The 24,464-nt window shown below is 36.9% G+C and overlaps 3 long non-coding RNA genes across 3 annotated transcripts; 1 reads left to right on the top strand and 2 right to left on the bottom strand.

Moving 5' to 3' along the window:
- Positions 1–2,294: 2,294 nt before the first annotated feature.
- LOC147843499 (uncharacterized) lies at positions 2,295–12,162 on the bottom strand. The gene is made up of 4 exons (XR_015493603.1): positions 12,103–12,162; positions 11,870–12,002; positions 11,382–11,496; positions 2,295–2,843 (listed from the first exon to the last, which is right to left on the bottom strand). It is a non-coding gene; the product is annotated as an uncharacterized LOC147843499 (long non-coding RNA).
- A 3,551-nt stretch (positions 12,163–15,713) lies between these two features.
- On the bottom strand, positions 15,714–21,258 carry sb:cb92. The gene is made up of 3 exons (NR_138543.2): positions 21,015–21,258; positions 16,220–16,568; positions 15,714–15,765 (listed from the first exon to the last, which is right to left on the bottom strand). It is a non-coding gene; the product is annotated as a sb:cb92 (long non-coding RNA).
- On the top strand, positions 16,331–21,692 carry LOC147843498 (uncharacterized). The gene is made up of 2 exons (XR_015493607.1): positions 16,331–20,537; positions 20,668–21,692. It is a non-coding gene; the product is annotated as an uncharacterized LOC147843498 (long non-coding RNA).
- The last annotated feature ends 2,772 nt before the right edge of the window (positions 21,693–24,464 follow it).

Below are 24,464 nucleotides of genomic sequence, written 5' to 3'. Positions count from 1 at the left end.
CGCTGCATGCAGAGCCAAAACAAAAACTGGTTTGTTTGTTTGTTTAATAAAATAATAATATGAAATTAAAGTGAAATAGTTCTATAACCTGTATTATAACTGTAGTCACTCTAGATGACAAATCATCCGTTGCGCCGGTCAGTTTCACCTTTAATCAAGAATGTGCCAGAACCAAATGAGAATATTTACAGATTACCTCGGAATGAGACCTCGGTCTGTGAAGGATGCAGAACACAGAAACTTGTTGAGAATGGAGATGCATGTTAGATGTTTTATATCCCTTTAGATATTGTAAATAAACAACAAGTTTTTACAGAGATTGTGTCATGTCTTTTCTTTGACGCACGCGCTGAACGCGCTGATCGTTTATAAGGACTAAGCTATTAATAACTGTAATTCCTCGAATGGAAAAGTCTTGATTAAAGAAAAAGAGAACTTAATTCGACATATGCATATAGTGCGCTTATTTCTGCGCAATGAACTAAAAATAAAACCACCCTTGAAATGCTGGCGATCTTAATTTTTTCAGCCTACACTGACTGAGAATAATGTTGCACTATTTTATTAACAAATAATTAGAATGTTTTTTTTTTCCTTCAACACATTCATCATTACTTTTGCCTGTGCAAGTTTTTTGCGCGCGCTTGAGCGCGAAGGCATCTATTTTCAGGTGCAAGATGCCACTTTGGGTGGCACCAGCACACTTTGCCACACCTGTGGCTATGTCCCTGCTACAATAATAATAACAACAACAACAACGACAAAATAATAACAAAAAATAATAATAATAAGACAGGCCTACTTTGACGTTGCAATAAAAAAGAATTAATTATCAAATAAATATTTACAATAGGCTAAAGGCATATATTAAATTAAAATAGGAGAAAATCCAATAGAAACAAATGGTACCATTTATTATAGCCCCATGCAGGGCCCAATGTGTTCTTACAACCATTGAATAACTAAGTAAATAATAATAATAACAATACTAAGAATAATAGGCCTAATAATAATAATAATAATAATAATAAATTATTATTTTATACAGAGTAGGCTATTATTTAGGCCTACAATAGCTCTGAAACAATCATGTAAACCAGGTGCTGCTCGGAAATGGCTTTCTTTGCTCAGCATCAGGTGCACAGCAGCAAGAAGCTTAGTGAACTATGACCTTATTTTAATGACAAATGTCTAAGAATACTGCTGATTTATGTTTTTATTTAATTTATACATACGCAATGAATGTAAGCCTGCTAACTGTGTGTGGTTCAAATGATAGAATATGTAAACTTAGTTAATATATAATTAAATAATAATAATTAAAAGCCTGCGTGTAAGGCTTTTAGTTTGAGGGTGACGTCACGAGCGCAGATTTGGTTAACCAATTAGAGGAAAGTGGGCGTTTCAGCACCGCCTACAGGTGTAAAATGAATTTTAAAGTCGTTTATCCGTTTTCCTACCCTAAACCAAAAAACGAAAATCCAGCCAAAATCTCGTTTTTTCGTTTTCTCGTGAGCAAAAGAAAAACGGCAGTTTTCTCCATTTCCTTTATTCCGTTTGAAAATGGAAAACAAATGAACAAAACGTACACGGACCCCAACAGAACACTAATGAACAATTGATCATTAAAACCAGTCAACAATTAATGTATCAAAAAGTATTACAATTTTAAAAACAGGTGAAAATACTGCTACAAGACAGGAAAGGATGAAGGCCAAATGATGTAGTGGAAAAGGGACAGAGAAAAAGGGCAGGAGCACTTCTGATGATCCTGCAAAAATGACTAGCAAAATCAATCACTGGAGTAAAAACTAATCATGCCTTAAATTATTTCATTCATTTAGAAACCAAACACCTAACTGCTGTTTTATATATATAAAACACTGTTTTTTTATCGTTTTTGTTGTCAAAATACAGATTGTTGTCTATTTACAATTCCACTAACGTTAATGGGGAAAACATCAGTCAAGTCAACACTTGTCAAGTCAACACTTGTCAAGTGTCCACACAGGTATGTACAAAAATAAAGTCTTATCTTAACTTAATGTCTGACACTGTATAGCTTGAATATCTAATTCCATGACCACACTAGTGCTTCCACGAATTTAAGAGGGGTGAACAGTTAATTCTGACCTTAAGAGGCTACATATTAAAAATAAATAAATAAATAAATAAAATAATCTAATTTAACGTGACTAATGTTAATCAAGTACTTTTAAGCTTTTAACATGTGAAAATAACTTACAGACAAGATTACGTTAGAGAACATAAAAGCTGTGGGTGATTTAAAAAAAAAAATAATGCTAATGATAAGTTACTGACGTTTGGTTTGCATAAAACAAAGTTATCACTAAGCATTCATTTTTGGCAAAATCTGCCGAGAGGCGCAGCGACACGATCAAATGTGTTAAAGTTGAGCAGAGAACTGAAGAGTAGTCAAGCAGTCTACTTCATGAAATGTTTGTGATAATATTTTGCGGTCAATTCGTATTACTGTATTTCAATATGCAGTGATGGCATGTCAGTGAGACAAATAAATATTATTACACCTCACCAGTGACATTTCCTCAAATTAAATCATCATGACGTTAGTGTGCACAGCATCAGTAAAACCTTAAGAATAATTTAAATACCTAATTTTTTAAAACAGTCACTGCTGATTACAAACTAACATTAAAGATAGGCTTACAGAAATCCTGAATGCTTGATAATATGAAGATTTATTACTCACTGATGTCGAAGCACTTCCAGGTCGTCAGAGATGTAGACAGGACAGAATATGTGCCATCAAATGAGCTCTTGTGCAGTCTTTGTTGGACATCCAGGTAGTATGTTCACCCACACTGTAAAAAATTAAAATAAAATCTGTTATTTTACATGTTTTTTTCCCAGCAGCTAGGGTAATAGAGTCATTTGGTTAAGTCAAGTGGTTTAAAAGAATTTTATTTATTACATTTACATTTAGTCATTTAGCAGGCGCTTTTATCCAAAGCGACTTACAAATGAGGACAAGGAAGCAATTTACACAACTAAGAGCAACAATGAATAAGTGCTATAGGCAAGTTTCAGGTCTGTAAAGTCTAAGAAGGGAAGTATTAGTGGTATTAGTATTTTTTTTTTTTTTTGGTACAGTTAGTGTGATATTCAGAGAGGCAATTGCAGATTAGGAAGTGAAATGGAGACTAAATAGTTGAGTTTTTAGTCGTTTCTTGAAAATAGCGAGTGACTCTGCTGTTCTGATGCAGTTATGCCTAGTTCAGACTGCGTGATTTTAGCCACGATTTTGGCTCGCCGACAGGTTTTGAGAAATCGCCGACAAATGCCTGAAATCACAGGCAAATCGCTGCTCGTGCACGTGAGTGACAATCACACAGTATGAACGATCAAAGACGCGATCTGAGAGAATCGCAGATGAGTCGCCGATGCCTGCGAGATATTTGGGGTACTAAATATCTGGAGCTGTCGGCGATTCAAATCATGCCGTGTGAATTGAGTTTTGACTGAAAATAACATCAGCGATCGCCTACAGCCAATGAGAGAGCAGCTTTCACTTGTGTGTGCGTGTGTGTATACCTGCTGCAGGCCAGCGGGAGGCTGGGGGAGAAGTTAAAAGCGCTCTTTTTCGGTTTATTTGGACCCACGAAATGGAGGAAAACTAGTGGAGGTTTGACAGGACTCAGGAGCAACCGTGTCTGTTTGACATTTCATACAGAAAGAAATTAGTTTATTATCAACGTTGAGGAGAAATGGCTAATTCCCTTTAAACCCAGGTGAGCAAACATGTACATGTTCTACCCAATTAAAGGCTTCTTTCTCATTATGTAGTTAATAACAAAAGATATACTACATGTTTTGGCCTGTGAGATGTAGTTTGGACGAAGTTGTCGGCGATTCTCCCTATAGTAAAGTCATGCAATGTGAATGTCCATGTCGCCGAACCATCTTGCAGTGTAAACAAAGCAGCGACGAAACGCTAGCCCAGATAGTCATGCAGTGTGAAAACATCTGTGACACGACTAGTTTGAAAATCATGCAGTCTGAACTCGGCATTAGGGAGTTCATTCCACCAACTGGGCAGATTGAGCGTGAGCGTTCGCGAAAGTGATTTCTTCCCTCTTTGGGATGGAACCACGAGGCGACGTTCATTCACAGAATGCAAGTTTCTGGAGGGCACATAGATCTGCAGAAGTGAGAGCAGATAAGAAGGAGCAAGGCCAGAAGTCACTTTGTAGGCAAACATCAGAGCTTTGAATTTGATGCGAGCAGCAACTGGCAGCCAGTGCAAACGGACTAGCAGCAGAGTGACATGTGCTTGTTTAGGTTCATTGAAGACCACTCGTGCTGCTGCGTTCTGGAGCAGTTGAAGAGGCTTGATAGAGTTAGCTGGAAGCCCAGCTAGTAGAGAGTTGCAGTAATCCAGTTTGGAGAGAACAAGAGCTTGAACAAGGAGTTGAGCTGCATGTTCAGATAAGAAGGATCGGATCTTTCTGATGTTATAGAGTGCAAATCTGCACGATCGAGCAGATTATAAGATTATAAGTTTTTATAATAAGTATTTATTTACAATAAGTATTTATTAAATACTTGCTTACCCATATATAGATGTAAAAGTAACCAAAATAACTAGTTTATTAAAATGTGAGGGATACTAAGCATATTTGGTCTACAGAGAGAAGTAAACATTTACTTTAAGCATTGATCCTAATGAATTTATTTCTGAACTATGTAGCATACAGTCCACAGATAAAATTTCTTATTGATTTTATCACGATCTGGCTTTGGTCGACAGAAGGGTTTTACGACTCCTGGCTCCAAGAAGTCCGGATTTTCGTGACAGCTTAAGTAATCTAGGGAGCCTGGAGAGATAGGTCTGCCACTTCAAAGACAGAAGGTTCGCGCGCAAACTTTCCCCTGAAATCATTGGTCAGAATGCTGTACGGGTTGTCACGTGACCAGCAGGTATAAGCAGACCTTCTGCCCAAACATCGGGGCAGAAAGAGAACGTCCCAAAAAGGAACATCATTGACGGTGGTCCCTTTAAGGGCCACACGGCTCTTCACAGCCGCATGGACTTTCCCTCCACGTTTTCTTTATTTTCCGGCAAAAGTAAACTCAGTTTAAAGTTTGCGATCATGTTCGTCCGAAATGCATTACAAACTCCACGCATCAAGAAGGACATCAAAAGGAGTTTCATCACGACGGAAGAGAGACGCATAAAAGAGACCTCCAGACATGAAAGACCAGGGGCCTCATGTATCAACGCTGCGTACGCACAAAAACATTGCGTACGCCAGGTTTCACGCTCAGAATCGCTCACTTTTGGATTTACTAACAATGAACTGAACGTGGGAATGTGCGCAGCTTCACGGCAGCTTTCTGGCAGGCGTACGCACATTTTTTGTGAGTGTCTGTTTTATTTCCATTGGCGACTCCTAGAGGCAGTTGTGTTAAATTCCTCTCTACAAAGTGTCTGAGCCTTGCAATGGCAGCTGTATGAGACGGGTTCATCTAGCAGGTATGTAAGGTTTCCATACCATACATTTGACCAGCTAAACATTAAAGCACAATTTGCAGCGGTCGCCTGTTTTCCCAATGTAATCTGAGCTATCTACTGCACACACATTGCTATAAAGACACTATCTGAAGATTAATTTGCATGCGTGAATCAGAAACATTTCCATTCAATAAATGTGCAAATAAAATATGATGCACAAACTTATTGATGATTACTACTTGTCTTTCTCGTGATAAATAGTGGGCAAAATCTGATATGTAGCGGGGGAAAAAAAGAAGAAAGAGTTCATCAGACGCTGGATTCGAGCCGAGTTCATGCTCGAACGTGTCAAAACATGATCACATGCGTCTTACGAGCGCGCCACTGAGACTGCTAAGGGTTCTGCAACAAGTGTGTATAAATCACACCATTTCTTTTTTTAATGCACTCAGTGCGATGTTCAGACCCAACTGTGTTAACCGCATCAGCTAAACTCTCCCACTCTATTTTTTTCTTTTGTTGTTAATTCCGAAGAACAAACTTGCAAATAACACAGTTTTTCTCCGGTCTACATCCGAAAGCAGCATCTCCAATTCACATTCTGTTCAAAGTTTCTCTTTTTGCTTGCTTTTGCCAATGCTTTCTCGTTGGGTTTTGCCATTCCCAGCCGGCACACGACCGACCTTCAACGTTGAAATATGGTTGAAATAAGGTCAGATGTGTTTTGAACGTTGAAATAATGTTGATAGAACGTTTAATGTTGAACGGTTGAAAAACAGCCTGCATATGACAAGGCTTCAACGTTGAAATGTGGTTGAAAATACGTCAGTAGTTGCTTTAATGTTGAAACAATGTTGAATGATAAATGGTTGAAAAAAGTTACAGAAATCCTTGTACAAATCAACGTTGACATTTTTTTATCATGATCTGTATGTTGAATTAACGTCATGGCTTCACCCAATATTCAACATGTTTGGTTACCATGGTATCGGAGGACTAGGCGCACGCGGCCACGCGCAGCGCTTCACTTCACTTAATTACGAACACCTGACCTGCAGTGCAGCAGAATTCAGAGGTAAGCGTGTTTTTAGATGCTTTAATGTTTTATTTACCCCCCGATTTTGTTTTACACACAGTGTATCTTAAATGTGACTTGGTGTAGTGTTTCGAATTTTGAAGCATTTAAAACTTTCCAGTTTGGTTTTTAGTCGTTTACGCTCCGGTGACGCGCAGCTAACCTCGAGGTAATGTCACATGTTTAACGTTACTCTAAATCAGCGTTTTTATGGCAAATTCAAAGCGATAAACTCCAAACGCAGTTTAAAGTTACTGAGCAACGTTATAAAACAATATCCTTTTTATACGCTGTATCATTAGTGTTATTATTACAAAGTGAACTGCTGTCGTTTCACTGTTGTTTTTGTTTTTGCTTTTACTCTAGAGACGCACTAACTTGCACAGCATTGAATGGAAAAGGCTTTGTCCATGTAAGTTTACTTTAGCTTTAACTAAGCTATCTGTTAAATCTTCTTGATGCTTTGGTTGGTGATATTCTCTTTCTAATCTGTTTGTTTATTGATTGTTAGGCTATGTTGTGATATTATATTGTTATATTGATATTATTATTGTGAAATCATGTTGTGATGTTATACTATGTGACAGTATTGGGGAACAAATATGTATTTAGTTAGAAATTAATGCTTAAATTACACTTTGTATAGTGGCAGATAAGAGGTGTAATGGGTTTTAATTTTCTGGGTTTTCTGGAAGGTCTAGTTGAGGGGCATCAAGAACACGCAGATGGCCTAAACCTGTGTCAGCCTGGACAGACTGGAGTTCTGCTATTCCTTGCCAAGGCTTTTGTATGGATGTCTGACTACTACTGTGTTCTCTAAAGGTATTACTGGAGCAAAACAACAGCACCTGTTACAGTGAAATTTGTATTCATAAAAATAGTGATACATGTGTAGCAGGTCCAGTACATGTGATGTCATTGAGAAGTTGTTTTTATTAAATGTCCTTAAAACAAATAAATAAACATACTATTTAAATAAATCTAAATATTAAAAACTTGAGGATTAAGATGAGAAATTAAATGAATCATCTGTCTTGCGAAAGGGGTGTACTTAAGAATTCTGGTGTTTTCCAACTGAAAGGGATAGTTCAACCAAGAATGAAAATTTACTCACATTTTACTCCCCAAATGGTTTAAAACCATTATGAGTTTATTTTGTTGAACAAAAAAAGAGGCTATTCTGAAAAAAAACTAAAAACCTGTAAACATTGACCTCCATAGTAGAAAAAAATACTATAGAAGTCAATGGTTATAGATTTGCAGCTTTCTTCAAAATATCTTCTTTTGTGTTCAACGTGGTCAGTAAATGACGACAGAATAAACATTTTGAACTATCCCTTTAATTATCTGTCCTACATGCAGACTTTTGTAGAAGTGCTACTCCTTCTAGAGTTTTTCTCAACCATATGTCTAAAAAGCTTCAAACAGCTTTTACAGTACATGTAATGGTTTACAACAACTTGTAATTATTAGATGTGTTGAATGTTTCATGATTCTTTACTGCAGCCTTTGTTAAAAAAAAAAAAAAAAGTAATTTTTTTGAGAATCTGAAATTTGAATTCTGGAAATGCTGGCACCGGTGGTGGCGAAGGGCTTCCTGACGATATCACACCTAATTCTTCACTTCTCTTAGTTAGGAATATTCAGATGGATGAGTCAAAATTATTGAGTGTGACAATATTATAGGTTTTGCCTCACTAAAGTGTTGTTGGAGCTTGGTATGTTCACAGTTGAAATCACTGAAGTCACATGGAACATTTTGACAATGTGTTTTGTGCCTTATGTTGACAATGACCATCTTGGGACTATTGCTGTCTGTAGAGGATGAGGAGCATTTAATCTAAAATATTTTAGTTTGTGTTCTGAAGATTAACAGGTCTCTGGGATGACACAAGTACTTAATAACAGAACCTATATGAACAGTTAATCTGACATGTAATAGTGAAATAGTGGTCCTACATTCACAAATGTGAGCCATTATTATAAGACCCATGTGAACATGCAATTTTTATGATACTAATAATAATGGAATAACAAATTGCTTTTACTGTTGTGTTTGTGAGAGAGAATCAAACCATATATTCTACACATTTTCTTGATGATTTACTGAAATATTTGTCTACATGTTCCACTGTCACAGGTGCTCAGTAATGCTAAACACAATAGATGTACTTTATGCAAAAAAAAAAAAAAAACTACTAAATATTTAGCATGCAGACCTGCAAAGTGAAGGAGTAATGTCAGGTTTAGATTATAGCATGAGTTTTCACTATTGTGAAAGTGAAGCCATTTATTCACAATAGCAAACCTCATTATTGATTTTGTAGGAAACTCACCTGGTGTTTGAGAAATAAATATGTATTTAACTGCTAGACTGATATAAATGTTTAAGTGTTTTACACTTGATTTTTTGTCCCAGTGCCATCTTTTACCTCAAGTTTTTCTCCCAACCTATAAAACCTCAAACAGATGTAATGTATTTCACTTGTGATTCTTAGTTGTGAGTGATGTTTTTTATTTTATTTTTTTTACTGCAGCCACTTTAAAAATGGGTATTTTGTAAACTTTGTAAACGGAATTGTATTTTGGAGACTGTGATGGTTGAAGCGTAGTTTAGTTACTTAGTTTAATTTAGTTAGTATCTGTCTTTCTGAAGACGGTAACACTTTACAATAAGGTTGTATTAGTAAGTGTTAATGTATTTACTAACATGAACAAAGAACAATGAAGCATCTTTCATATAAAGAAAGTACAGTTCATGTCAGCTCAGTGCATTAATGTTAACAAGCATGCATTTTGATTTTAATAGCATCGGGACATATTTCAATTAATTAAATGATTAATAAATGCTGTACAAGTATTTGTTCTTTGTTCATGTTAGTAAACATTAACTAACTTTAATTCATGAAACCTAATTAAAAAGTGACTATTTAATTGTATGCCTTTTTCTGTATTTGAGCATGTATAGTAACCTGCATGGTTTTAATGATGTATGCTGTAAATGTTGCTGTATATTTAGAATAATTGAAATAATGAGGTGTGTATTAAATAAATTGATACACAGGCTAAGTTGTGTATTTGTGTCGTGTATTTTTAATTAGTAAAAATTTGTTTGCTATATTTATGGATATTGCGTTGTATGTAATTCCTATTTAACTTACGTTGAAATGTATGACGGTGAAACAACGTCACGGTATTAACGTTGATCCAATTTGCAAAATCGAAAGGTAATTCAACCTTCATTCAACGTCTACAAAACGACCATAATTCACCCATGAAAAAGGTAAGAGTGAAACAACGTTGTGATTTCAACGGTGAATCACCGGTGGTGGTCCGACGGTGAAACAACGTCACTATATAAACGTTGATCCAATTTGCAAAATCGAAAGGTAATTCAACGTTGATCCAACCATAGACCTGACGTTGATTCAACGTTGAATCACCGTTGAAATGCCGGCTGGGTTAGCATAGTCATTAGCATATTCATACGGGGGAGGAGGCAGGGAGGGGTTTTGTGCTCGTGCATGTTGCGCTTAGTTTCACGTTCATTCGGATGTACAAAAGAATATGCGTGAGATTCGGCGTATGCAGTGTTTCATACATCTGAATTTTTTTCTGCGTACGCACATTTACAGCTTTGTACGTACGCAATGTTTTAGTAAGATTTCCATGCAAGTCTTCGTACATGAGGCCCCAGGTGATTTTAGTTATGCGATTAAGCTGTGCCCCTTTTATCAAAAAGGTGTTTTTTTATAACCTTGGTGGTCCGTAATGGTGCGTGTGGAACTGAAAGTTTTGTCACTCTTTTACCTGAAATCTATATTTCCTAGCTTTACTATGTCTCTTTGCTGTTACACGTTCTATAGACCCGATATCTCCACGTGGTTTACCTTTGTTTTGTGTTTAATGTATGTTTGTGCGTTTGTTTGTTCGTTACGTCTGACTAGTCAATAAATTCCATTTATAATTAAATTAATTGTATTGTTTGCCTCATGAGAAAATGTAACTGAAATACAGATTCCCCTGCCTAGCTATTATAAGTTGTTTAAAACTTTTGAATGATTAATCTACTTCACAAGAAGTAGCAATTAAATTCCCTTTTTCTAAATGAATAGATTACCGTGTCCGCTCGGAAGAGCGGCGGCTCTGCTTGTGTTCGTTTGGTCAAATTAACAATAAATTGATCCGGAATATTAATGGTTAATAATAATTCGTTATTGTTGATAATTAATATTCATAATCTGGGAATCCGCTCGGTCGCGCGAGCATGATCATATAGCTACAATCATATGTTTGTTTGACCAAACTGACTGAAGCTCAAGCCGGAATATTAATAATTAAGAATAAACCGTTATTGTTGATTATTAATATTCATAAAATGAGCTAATTTCATGTTACAACTACATCCAACCTCGCCTGGGAAACAGCATTTTTGAGCATTTAGATCAGGGGTGCTCAACCCTGTTCCTGGAGATTTACCTTTCCGCAGACCTCACCTGCAACCTTGATCAAGAACACCTGTATTTATTTACCAAGTGCACCTTCAGATACTATTTAGTTTGTTTAGTTGCGTTTGATCAGGGTTGGAGCTAAACTCTGCAGAAAGGTCGATCTCCAGGAACAGGAACAGCACCCCTGTTTAAGACAATAAAAAATAAGACATCTAGATGATATTTTATATTCAATCATTTGTGAAATTTAAATGACTTATATTCAGTATATACATAACATAAAATTAGAATAAGAATAAAAATATATAATACTCTATTTAGATCTGAAGTATTTTATTTGGCATAAAGCAGGTGTTTTTACCTAAAGGTTCCTTTCCTCCAGTTAGTTTAGTTGCAGATCCCTCCACATCTGTGCTTTATTTGGTTCTTGACTTGAGAGTAACTGGTGTCACATTCCAGGTCCATCACAATCTGAGCTAGAAAGACAATATGGCAAAAGACAAGACACATATAAATAAGTCTCAGAATAAAATATTTAAAAGGATAGTTTACTTTTCTGCCACCATTACTTTATGTGTTTTAAATCCATTTAAATTTCTGTTGAACACTAAAGCAGATTATTTGAAGAATGTTAGAAACCAGCAACTATTGACATCCATATTTGAACCAAATTTCTTAAAAAAAAAAAAAATATGAGTTTGTGTTCAATGGAACAAAAAAAAATCTAACTATTTTGAAACAAGTGGAGGATGCCAAAGATGCCATTATTTTCATTTTTGGGTGAACTGTCCCTTCAATTCAAGTGTCACGCATTACTCTGTATCGCTTGAGGAAAACTAAATCAAGTACCTCCTGTGAGCAAGCAGAATCATTATGCCATTGTATTCAGCCAACTGACCCAGCCGAGGCTCGAACCAGCAACCTTCTTGCTGTGAGGCGAAAGTACTACCTACTGTGCCACTGCGTCGCTACTGCGTCGCCACTGGAAGAAGAAGAGATTGTACATGAAACTCCTCACAACAAATTTGTGAACAACTTGACATTTTAAAATCTAATCATAATTAGGAAGACATCAACATTACCTTGAATAATTAAGTGAGGAGAGATTGGTAGCATCAGTTTTTCAACATCAATTGCTGTAGCTGCAAAAAAGATAAATATAATAAGAGTAAAATAAGACTTAACATTTAATAATCTAAATCTATGGTACAACCATACCAATCTGTATGGGGTTCAAATAAATTTGTATACAAATCTTTCCCTACACCTGAACACCATAAAGAAAATGTACAATTAATGACACACTATACAATAAGCTCATTAACCAGTGAGAAAAAGACAATTAATATGAATTATGTTAATATAAACGTTAGCTTAAAAGACATCGACTGAATTTTATTATCAGCTCAATTTAATAAAACAGTTTAGACTTGTTTCATTGTGAGTTTAGTTTGAATAACTAAGTTAACTTACAGTCACCAAATTTAACCATAATGATAACTTAAGTCATAATGACCACATGAAGACCAGAGCTTACCTTAACGTTAAACGTTTAACTTTTCATGGTGACTTTGCCTTCATCTCAGTGTTGTGCTGAAATAGAGAATTAATTAATGCAGTTAACCCCAAGTAAAAGTTACGTTTTTTTTCAGGTAACGTTACTATGGTCAAAATCTCACTCAAGATAAACTCACTGTACGTTATCTAATACCTCGCAAACACTACAAACACGGTCTGGCGTCTAATAACGTGACATGAGTAACGTTACCTACAACTAAAGTAACTTGGTTAATAATTTTAAATTTCACACACACTACACGGAAATATGCACAAAACAAAACTTTAACGGACAGAATTTGACTTTTAAACACTTAACGAGGATGAATTCACTGGAAGAAAAGGCGACAGGTGGATTTCAAATTAGAAGAGCTGTTGCTTGCCTGGTGAAGGTCGAATCAAGTCGGCTTGGTTCTATGAATCGGCTCCTTAGAACAGTAAAGAGTCGAATCCGCCTAAAACCGATTCCTTTTTGTATATTATTGTAAGACACAACAATGAATCATTACTATTTCGTTATACTGCTCGGCCACACACATTTATACACATATTGCTGAATGTGCTTGTGAACACGTGTGATAAAATAATTCCCGAGCAAACAGTTCAATCCGATTCGGTGTCGTTTGAGTGCTGAACCGAACCAGTGCAAACAAGATATTGATAAAATAGTAATATTGTTTTTTTCACTTTACCAGCGAAAATAATACATATATCTGACTTTAACAATAAGAATAAGGTTCGCTTAAAGTGTTTTGAGAATTAATATTTTTTTTCACCCAGAGTTCATTTCACACCAACAAGCAAATATAATGGCGGATGATAAAAGCCAGATCATATCATAAATATTGCGTTTAATATGTCACGAAATGAAGTTTTTCATGCGAGAATGTAGTTCTTCCAAACTCAAATCTGTGGTTTGTTTATAGATATCATTTCTAATTTTAAGTGTGCTTTGCCGGGAGATTCTGACCTTCAGGGGTTGACAGCGCTCCATCACTCATGTATCCGACAAACCTCATGCTTTAATCGGCCTAGACAATATTGAGACATGCCCCTGTCTTTGATGACTAGATAATAAATGTGTTATGAAATAAAGTTTTAACCGTTTTCATGCGAGAATGTAGTTGTTTTAAACTTAATTCTGTGGTTTATTTATTAAGATTTTAAAATGTTGTTTTGAAAATGCGGAGATAGTTGACCTCTACGGTGGCTTATATGGGTGCCCAATATTCTTGAATCCGTCTAAACCAGGTTGGTCACTCTGACATTTAAGCTGACTTTGAAATCATTTTGTGTTTAACAGTCTTTGGTTACGTGAATCAATAGGTTTTGTTCCAATTTACATTTTGGTTTAGCACAAAGTTATGTTTATTAAATATTATTTAATATTTCCATGTTACCTTATAAAATGAGGTGCAGTGCACCCAAAAATGGAAAACCAGGGGACAGTTTAATGCATTGAACAGTCTGAAGAAACTGGTTAGGTTATTTACTTCACAAAATAATTTGTCTAAAAATAAATAAACATAATAATCATAATATATAGTGTGTGTGGAGTTGTTCTTGGTCATTTGCAGTACTGTATTTAGATGCACAGTAACTGATTTTTTCCCCAAAATTCATTGTAAAATCTACAGCAACATACTGTTAACCATATTCACAGTATAGAAAAGTTGAAAATACATTATTATACTGTGAAAACAACAATATATACAGTAACACACTGTGCACAGCTTTTACAGTAAAAAACTGTTGAGAAATGCAGTATAATACTGTGAAAACAACAGAAATCGTTTACAGTGTATAGATGGATAAGATATATGGTTAACAGGTTGGGGGTGTTGTAAACTTCTAAGAGCCCACAAAAAACCAGGGAGAATCTTTCGGTTGTCTTCAAAGCAGAATCCTTTTTAATAAGAGGAAACTCAGCGTGGCTGTGGCGTCATCGAAAGCAAACTCTCAACTCCACAGCAAAACATAATATACATCTTACAGCATGTAGGTGGGGTCAGTCATGGGGGGCAGTAAAACAAAGCATGCAAATGAAGTCTGGGTGCCATGGTTGCAAATGAAGTCTGGGTGCTATGCTGATCTCATCAATAGATAAGTACATCATTACAACAATGTGCAAATGATGTTCTGGAGACAGGGAATACATTAGATACAGCCATGCTGTGAAACCATTAATTACATCACTTTAACATACAAATGAAGTCTGTAGTCAGCAAGGCAAGGTTAAATGTCCCTCCTATATGGCACGTCAATGCAATGATTTAATTAAAAAAAACCAAAGAAAATAACTTTTCAGTTATACGTAGAGTATTGTTCATTTGGAATTAGATGCTAGAAATTTATATTTCCACAGTTCCCCCTTTGAGAGTTATAAAAAAAAAACTCTCACAATAAATAAATTTATACACTAAAAAAAAGTTCATTCTTGTAACGTATTATGGTTACAGGCGCATACTACTTGCTCAGTTTTTACTGTCTATATTTACAAATGACATGTTGACACAGGAACAAACATGCCGCTAAAATCCATGGATTTCTTATAGATAATATTCTGTTCTGGTTGGAACTGTCATTTCTTCGTCATGGGCGTGGGTCAAATGTTGAGTAAAACATTTGATACTGTGGATGCATAGATAGTACAACAGTAGGAAAAGCAATAGAAGAATAGCTATTTCCTTGATCCACAGCCAGGGTTTTCCTAACAGGTTTCCAAACCATGAAGAATTGTCTTCAGTCATCCGGTGCAATTTTACTGAAAGATCAAGTATGTCTTGTTGAATTTTGTTCAAGTTCTTGGTTGGATCCATTAATCCGGTGCAACACTCTGGGCCTATGATGGTGCAAGCTCCCCCTTGCTTTGCTAGAATGTAATCCAAGGCCACTCTGTTCTGTAAGATCATTATCTTGTGTGAAGCAAGAGTGTTTGTGATATTACCCAGGGCAAAAGCTGTATCATTGGCCAGTTTCTGAACAGAATTTGATAAGCTTCTGACTTGATCAAGGGCTTGCATCACACCATAAGAAGGAATTATTGCTCCAAGAGTTCTTGACCACCATGTTTGTGCACAAGTGAGTCCTGGAATGCAGCCATCTTCTTCCTTTGTGGTGGGAGCTGAGTTATGCAGATGTAGAGAGCTTGGTGTGGCATGTGTATTTTCTCTGATAGCTGGTAGAACGTAGCCCAATGTGCACCTGCCATTGAATTGGCTGGGAAGGATGTCATAGGCTGATGTTCCACATAACCAAAAAGTTCCTGTTGGTGGAGGAATCATGCACCACTGATTCACTGCGAAGAGTTTTGGAAGAGATCGTGTCCCGTGGAGACATGCTTCTAAATTCTTTTCCCTTATCCCTGCTGATGGGGTAATGTCCACATGGGATCCTGTTCTCATTTCAATGACAAAGTTGCATCGTTCGCGAGGAATTTTACCCAGTGGAGTTGAGGATGGAGCATTATTTTCCACGCACCAGGAAAAAATTATTGGCAGTAGTAGATCTGTCATGATGGGAGTTGCTGAAGTTAGGTTGCAGGATGGTAATCCAGGAATGCAACACGGAGTAGCTGGAGGAGTTGTGATGTTGTGACATGTACTCTTGTTGTATATTCCACTGGTGTGAACTCCAAATAATGTACACGTGTCACAGTTGGACATGGGGTGTGCCACCCAGGGGATTCCTGCTCCTACTGAAGGTGGGTGTGGCATGCAGATGTTCTTTCCAGCAAACAAGGCATTTCTTGACATATTCATCAGCTCTAAGAATATGTTGCTTCGTGAGTCGATGGCTTGTGCGATGTTCATGATGATCACTAGTACGGCAATCTTGATCATATTGATGGATGACTGAAGTTCCTGTGTGTGGTTCTCTGCGTTGTGTTTTCTTCTGTGATGGTTGGTTTAGCAGTGGCCTCTTGAAGGTTGTGACTGGACTTGTAGGTGAGAAGGTTGGTGTCTATGGGTCTCAGGACAACAAGTTGTATCTGCACAGAATAAGAAGGAAACAAAAGCAACGAAACAGTATTTGTTGCAAAAAAAGGAAAAAAATAAAAATAAATAAATAAAAGAAAAAAAGGTAAAAAAAGGTAAAAATAAAAAAGTAAAAAATAAAACACTAGTTTTGTATCCTCTGTTCATTCTAATTCTGCTATAGTTGTTCCTTCTTTCCCTATTTCTTAATTCCCATGACACCTAAAGAACAGTAAGGTTAGGATGGACTAATAAATGGGGGATATTCTATTGGGATGTCTTCGCCCAGGGGTGGCCCCCAATCCCTAAAGGATCAGTTCTTCCCTGGGTACCCCACTGTTCTGTGTGTCCTATCCTATCCCTGTAGGTGGTGGAACAACTTTGCAATGTGAGACATGTGTCCAAGTTTTTCTTCCCTGACACAACACTGCAGCTGCTGTAATCAACATCACTTGATGTGGTCCAAGCCACTTAGGCTCTAATGGCTTGTTTCTGAATGATTTTATCATGACCCACTGACCTGGGATGATTGTGTGTCCACCTTCCGGTGGATTCTGCCAACACGACTCAACTCTCTCTCTGGCATTTTGTACAGACTTGGTAAGGTTTTCACAGTAAGCTATCAGGGCATCTGAGACGATGTGCACATCAGCATTTCTAAGATCAATTACACCTGGCATCTGCATTGGGCGTCCAGTAATAATCTCATGAGGGCTCAGTCCTACTGATCTGTTAGGTGATGCTCTCATACTACATAGTACTGCTGGAAGTGCTTCAACCCATGAAACTCCTTCCTGATGCATTTTGCTTAGCCTGGTTTTAATTGTCCTATTAGCTCGTTCAACCTGTCCTGATGCTTGTGGCCTGTAGGGGCAGTGAAGATTCCACTTAATCTTCAGCATTTTAGACACTTCCTTGACTACCTGTCCTGTGAAGTGTGTACCCTGATCTGAGTCAATGGAATCTGGTAACCCCCATCTGGGAATGAAATCAGTGATTAGACATTTAGCAGTATGTGCAGCTGTAGCACGTCCTGTTGGATAAGCTTCAACCCATCTCGAGAACTTATCAATTACTATCAAAACATCAGTTTTTCCTTTACAGGGAGGTAATGATATGTAATCGACCTGCAGATGACGAAATGGCCCCGGTGGAGCTGGGGTATGTGTTGCTGCTGTAGTTGCTGCTGGCATGTCATTGTTTTTCTGACATGTAACACATCTTTTCACTGTCTCAGTGGCTATGTTTCTGAATTTTGGATTCCACCATTGATTTGAGAACCTGTGATTCATGGTTGCTGGACCACTGTGACCCAAATTGTGTATTTGTTGAGCCAAGTATGGCAACAGTGATTCGGGAGCGACATATTTTCCCTCTTTAGTCCAGCAGCCAGATGAATCCACTGTGGCTCCTTTGTCTAACCAAGTCCATGCTTCATATAAAGGAACATCTTTGTACAGATCAATGATTGATTCAGGAGGTAGAATTGCTTTCTGTGCTGTACTACCTGAACATACTTGTACATTAGCATAATGACAAGCCTGTTTAGCAGCTACATCAGCAAGAGCATTATCTTTAGCTTCCATTGTATTGGCTGTGAGATGTGCTTTCACTTTAATCACCGCCAATTTCTTAGGAAGTTTCATAGCAAACATCAGGTCTTTTACTAATCCAGCATGCTTAATGGGGGATCCGGCAGAAGTTAAAAACTGTCTGCTTTGCCAAATGACACCAAAATCATGAATTACCCCAAAAGCATATCTGGAATCAGTGTAGATATTTGTAACTGATCCTGACGCTAGCGTGCATGCTCTAGTTAAAGCTACTAGTTCTGCAGCTTGAGCTGAAAAGTGATCTGGAAGACGGCCTGTAGCTATTACTTCAGTGGTGGAAGTTACCGCATAACCTGCTCTTCTGTTACCATCAATGATTTGTGCTGAACCATCAACGAACAATTCCCATTCTGCATTTTCTATGGGCGTTTCTGCTACTTCACTTGTAGGTGTATAAGTAAGCGTTACACAATCCTGAGTCATTTCTCCCTCATCCTCTAACACAACTTCAGTCAATGCAGACATCATACATGAGGATGGGTTTGTGATTGGTGCACGCTGTAAAACAACATTCGGGGCTGTGAGGGTCAAAAAATCAATCTCTTTATCTTGTATGCTACCTTTCACAAACAGTCTTTTGTCATTGTGATGGATTACAGGGGAAAGGTAGCTACTCACAGCCCCAACAATTAGTTTTTTTCCTGTTCTTGTTGTGCTTTTAGAAGAGCCTGAGCAAGCTGTCCTAAAGCTGCTGTAGACAATGGCTGAACTACTTCAGGGTTGTAGGCAGGCTGAGAGGGAGCAGAATTATGCATAGCATGTCTTTTACTATCCTGCATCTTTTTCCTACACTCTTTCTCCCAGTGTCTTAATTTCCCACAGTAGTTGCATTTGCCTTCTCTTTTAGGCCACCTATTGTCTAGGTTTTTTGAACTAAATGTAGTTGCTGCTATTCTCACTGTTGCTTTGACATCAGCATCTTTTTCCCATGCAGCTAACTTGCCTAGATTACTTCTGATGGTATTGTCAAACCATGTAAGATCTAGAAAAGGTAATGCTTTCCTGTACTCTGTTACAAGGCCATCAGACCAAATACGAACTAGTGGTCCTTTTTCATGTAAAACACTTTCAGAGTTGTCAACAATTCCACTGTAAGCTATGGCTGTTTGACAAAACCTCTCAGTGAATTCATTCACAGACTCATCTTTCTTTTGAGCACAGCTAGTCACTCTAGACCAATCTATTTTGGGCCCCATAATATTTTTAAGAGTTTTCAGAACACCCTCTCTCAAATCATCTTTACTGGCATGTTGCAGATCAGAAACAGCAGATTCAAAACTGTTGAATTCAGATTCTGTTAGAATTTGAGACAATAGCTGTGTAACTTCTGTCAACGACATGTCATAAAGACGCATTTTGCTGATTAGTGCTCTCCTAAACTCAGAAAAATTTATGCGGGCTGAAGGTAAACCCTGAGACAGTCTTTCAATGTCTTTAGGCCCTAAGGCTTTGGTAACTGATTGAACTTGGACAACAGAAGCATTGGGAGAAACACTTTCAATTTCCTCAATTCTCTGCGATTTCCTTTTCGCCCAACAAACATTCACTGACTCTGCAGGTACATCTCTTTCAAAGAGAGTTTGTAAGTCTGGATAAACATTATCAGACTCACTGATTTCTTCTACATCAGCTTTCTCTGAAGCTTTGTTGCGGTTCAGTTTCTTTGTCAGAGATGCTACTCTAGCACGGAGCTGTTTGTTCTGTTCCTCTAGGTCTGAGTTGCGCTTAGCTTGTTGTGTGGCTAAGGATAAAGCAAATTCTCTGTGACAGCAGATAATGCCTTTTACATTGTTTTTACGGATACTGGCACCTAGTACTTTTTTACATTCATCTACAGACCAAGTCTTGTCTGGATGGATCTCATATTTCTGAGTTAGCTCTCTTCTAACTTTCTCAGTGACTATTAGGTCCATCTGTACTCCTAACAATGATTTAAATTCCTTATCTGACCACAACGGAGTTGCAAGACCACCTTTTTCATTGGTAGGGATCAATCTAGCGTTCTTCTTAAACATTTTTGTGAGTTTCTCAATTACTACAAAAACAAAACACTAAACTTTTCTGATACAAAAAACTGTATGTTAACAAAGTCAACCTTCCCTGGCAATGCAGAGGAAAAAAAACTGATAGTACTTCACACTAAAACAAAAACAAAACAAATATTAACACGTAAGGTTAATCTTCTCTGCTTTACAGAGGATAGCAGACTTACAACAAAACAAAAATATTAACCCGTAAGGTTAATCTTCTCTGCTTTACAGAGGATAGCAGACTTACAACAAAACAAAAAATATTAACACGTAAGGTTAATCTTCTCTGCTTTACAGAGGATAACAGACTTACAACAAAACAAAAATATTAACCCGTAAGGTTAATCTTCTCTGCTTTACAGAGGATAACAGACTTACAACAAAACAAAAATATTAACCCGTAAGGTTAATCTTCTCTGCTTTACAGAGGATAACAGACTTACAACAAAACAAAAATATTAACCCGTAAGGTTAATCTTCTCTGCTTTACAGAGGATAACAGATTTTAGCACGAAAGGCTAAACACAGACAAAACAAAATATTAACACGTATGGTTAATCTTCCCTGCGTCAAAACAGAGGTTACAGATTTTAGCACGAAAGGCTAAACTTCCCTGCCTAAAACAGAGGATACAGATTTTAGCACGAAAGGCTAAACTTCTCTGGCAATGCAGAGGATTACTTATTCCTCTCTAAAATAAAATTTAGAGGATAACTTAGCTAACTAAACCCACAGCTGTTTGTTAACTCTTCTCTGACGGCGCAGAGGGTAACTAGATGTGCTGGTTTTGCGGTTCTTTTTATAGAGTGAAACTCACCAAATCGTGGTTGAACTGAAAAGGTTCAGTCTGAAGTGGTCTGATCTTTGTATTGCTGAGTGACTTCAAATTGCAGTTGAGCTGAAGATTCCGTCTGAAGTGAAGTTTCCTTGATCTTGAAGGTTCAAGTTGAATTTCAGGTGGATTTCAGTCTTTTGTTGCAAATTGTTGAGAAGTGGATGATTTCAGTCTCTATCCGGGTCAGCGGCACCAAAACTGTTGTAAACTTCTAAGAGCCCACAAAAAACCAGGGAGAATCTTTCGGTTGTCTTCAAAGCAGAATCCTTTTTAATAAGAGGAAACTCAGCGTGGCTGTGGCGTCATCGAAAGCAAACTCTCAACTCCACAGCAAAACATAATATACATCTTACAGCATGTAGGTGGGGTCAGTCATGGGGGGCAGTAAAACAAAGCATGCAAATGAAGTCTGGGTGCCATGGTTGCAAATGAAGTCTGGGTGCTATGCTGATCTCATCAATAGATAAGTACATCATTACAACAATGTGCAAATGATGTTCTGGAGACAGGGAATACAATAGATACAGCCATGCTGTGAAACCATTAATTACATCACTTTAACATACAAATGAAGTCTGTAGTCAGCAAGGCAAGGTTAAATGTCCCTCCTATATGGCACGTCAATGCAATGATTTAATTAAAAAAAACCAAAGAAAATAACTTTTCAGTTATACGTAGAGTATTGTTCATTTGGAATTAGATGCTAGAAATTTATATTTCCACAGTCTGTTGTAAACTTCTAAGAGCTCACAAAAAACCAGGGAGAATCTTTCGGTTGTCTTCAAAGCAGAATCCTTTTTAATAAGAGGAAACTCAGCGTGGCTGTGGCGTCATCGAAAGCAAACTCTCAACTCCACAGCAAAACATAATATACATCTTACAGCATGTAGGTGGGGTCAGTCATGGGGGGCAGTAAAACAAAGCATGCAAATGAAGTCTGGGTGCCATGGTTGCAAATGAAGTCTGGGTGCTATGCTGATCTCATCAATAGATAAGTACATCATTACAACAATGTGCAAATGATGTTCTGGAGACAGGGAATACAATAGATACAGCCATGCTGTGAAACCATTAATTACATCACTTTAACATACAAATGAAGTCTGTAGTCAGCAAGGCAAGGTTAAATGTCCCTCCTATATGGCACGTCAATGCAATGATTTAATTAAAAAAAACCAAAGAAAATAACTTTTCAGTTATACGTAGAGTATTGTTCATTTGGAATTAGATGCTAGAAATTTATATTTCCACAGGGGTCAAGGGTTAAACTAGGAGGGATCTTGTGTAACATATGGAGAACAAAGAAAAAAACTGGTGTAAAAGACTATTTAAGGAGGGCAGAAGATGAGTGAGACAGAATTTTTCAGACAGAGATGCTATTGGGGTCTCCTGAAAGTTCTCCTTTGGTGTCGACAATAAAGTATATTCTTCTGATATTCATAACCTCCAGACTGAGTTTGATTTAGTAAGAGAAAAACCAAGAAAACCACTACATTTGGCGTCCCTGGGTGGGCTGGAAAGAAGCAGGACTGATGTTACTGTGCATGCTGGACTGGAGAGAAAACACAAATATGTGGCCACAATAAAAAACGGTAAGCGATTTTATGCTTATTAGTTTGTTTTTTCTACCAGGACCTGCTTGTAACGGTAAATACACTTGAACTGTTTCTCCAGCTTTGAAGAACTTAAAGTTAATGTAAAAAGATATTAAAGAAAAAAAGGGTTTTGAATAACAGAAGAAAAAGAGTAATTTGCATGCAAATGATCTGTGTTTTCCTAAGTGGGCCTTGATGGATAGGATAAACATTAACTAGTAACTGTTACCCAGATTTGGGAAATTATTATGTAAGATATGCATAGAGCATTTTACGTTTTAAGAGAAAGTCTTTAATGTGTGGTGACAGTTAAGAGATTAAAGCAGAGTAAGGTATGCAAATGATCTGTGTTTTCCTAAGTGGGCCTTGATGGATAGGATAAACATTAACTAGTAACTGTTACCCAGATTTGGGAAATTAATAATGATGTAAGATTTGCATAGAGCATTTATAAGTTTTAAGAGAGAGTCCTTAATGTGTGGTAACATTTAAGAGATTAAAGCAGATTAAAGTAGAGAGATGCGCGCAAAGACCTACGATACCGCTCTGTTAAAAGGTGAAGCAGAGGGCTGCATGGGTAGGCAAGGAACCTGTGGTTACCGCTCTAAGGTTAGAGGCTGCTTGGACAGGTCACTCAAGAGGAGTGCAGTACAGAGTATTTATTTAGTAGTACATAGTACATTGTAGTGTTTGTATATTTGCTGCTTCAGGTTGTGGCAAATTAGTCCACATTGGTGTGCAGAGAAGACTGCCTTCCTCCTCCTTGAATGGAATGAGTATGGGGGATGTAGCTCCTGTTACACTGAGTGGAGGAGAGGAGTGAATGAGAAGAGGAAAAGTAATAAGATTAGAACTGTGAATGTGTTAAAAAGTATGTTTTCAATAAGGAGTAGGTTAAAATAATGATTATAGAATATTACAATATAAAAGGAGGGTTGCATATGTGTGGTGTGATTTAAAGAACAATAGGAATAGTGATTGATGCAGTTTAAGAGAAGAGATTATGATGTAAAAAGAGGAGTCTCCTACATCAAAACTAATGGAACATGTTACATTTGAAAGACACAGAGTAAAAAGCAGAAGAATATACTAGTTAAACATTTTTCTGAAATTATCTTTGTGTTTTAAGTTTGGATATGTTAAAAAAGAACTATAGGCAGAGTGAACTTAAATTCCTGACATAGCAATAGGTGAAAGACAGTCTGCTCCAGGATGGGGGTAAGAGAGAGATTTATGGTGTCCATGTGTGAACAATAAATAGATTGTCTATTTACAGCACTAGAGAAATAGAGAAGAGGAGAGTAAAAGAGAGGAGATCAAACTATGTATAAAATAATGACATAGACTTTAACATAATTGTGGATAGAATATAAGTTATTACTGAATAGATATATTATAAGGTAGTATAGTAAGATAAAAGAAATGAGGAAATACTAATAATAGAGTTATATTATATAGAAAAGAGTTTGAAACTCTACTAATGAAAAAGAATAAATGAAGCCATAGTGATCAATATATATAGAGATAAAGGAAGTATGGAGTAAAAGAATGTATTAATAAACAAATAGATTTACTAAATAAGTATAAATAAACAACATATAAGTTAGTTCTTTGATTGAGAATAAAGTAGAAAAAGAAAACTTAAAAAAATAATAGTGATTAATTGAAGATTTAGTGATAAAATGTGTAACAAAATAAGCTTTAAAATGTATAAGAAAACCTAAGAGCTAAAAACTCAAATTACAGAAAGGAAAAAGAATAAAATAGAAATAGAAAAAATAAGTTCACTGTTTCAAGGATAAAAATAGATGTTTAAAATATGCTTACAATATAGGTA

The sequence above is a fragment of the Danio rerio genome, chromosome 6, assembly GCF_052040795.2.
Source record: "Danio rerio strain M-AB ecotype USA chromosome 6, GRCz13ab, whole genome shotgun sequence".
NCBI classification, from domain to species: Eukaryota; Metazoa; Chordata; class Actinopteri; order Cypriniformes; family Danionidae; genus Danio; species Danio rerio.
This window is presented reverse-complemented; position numbering and strand designations above follow the sequence as displayed.